Here is a 288-nt window from a genome sequence, read left to right on the forward strand (position 1 = left end):
ACGTCCTATTGGGATGGGAGTTGGTGTGAGAGGGAGATAGGGAAGGGGAGAAGGGGGGGATATGCCCCTCCCGGCGTGGTAGAGGCTCGTCTGCCAGCCACAGGGTAGTTATGGGAAAAGTTGGCTTCGGGACACGATAAGAAAACGAGTCTTTTCGTAGTTCTGGTTAAAGTCCTGGTGCTTTATGATCGCGAGGAGAGGAACTGGGGGTATCGAGGCGTGCCTTTGCGTGGCCAGCTGTGATAGTCGGCGTGAGTGAGCATGAGCATGTGTCTAAGTGTTCGGTGC

The sequence above is a fragment of the Penaeus monodon genome, chromosome 19 (assembly GCF_015228065.2).
Source record: "Penaeus monodon isolate SGIC_2016 chromosome 19, NSTDA_Pmon_1, whole genome shotgun sequence".
Lineage (NCBI taxonomy): Eukaryota > Metazoa > Arthropoda > Malacostraca > Decapoda > Penaeidae > Penaeus > Penaeus monodon.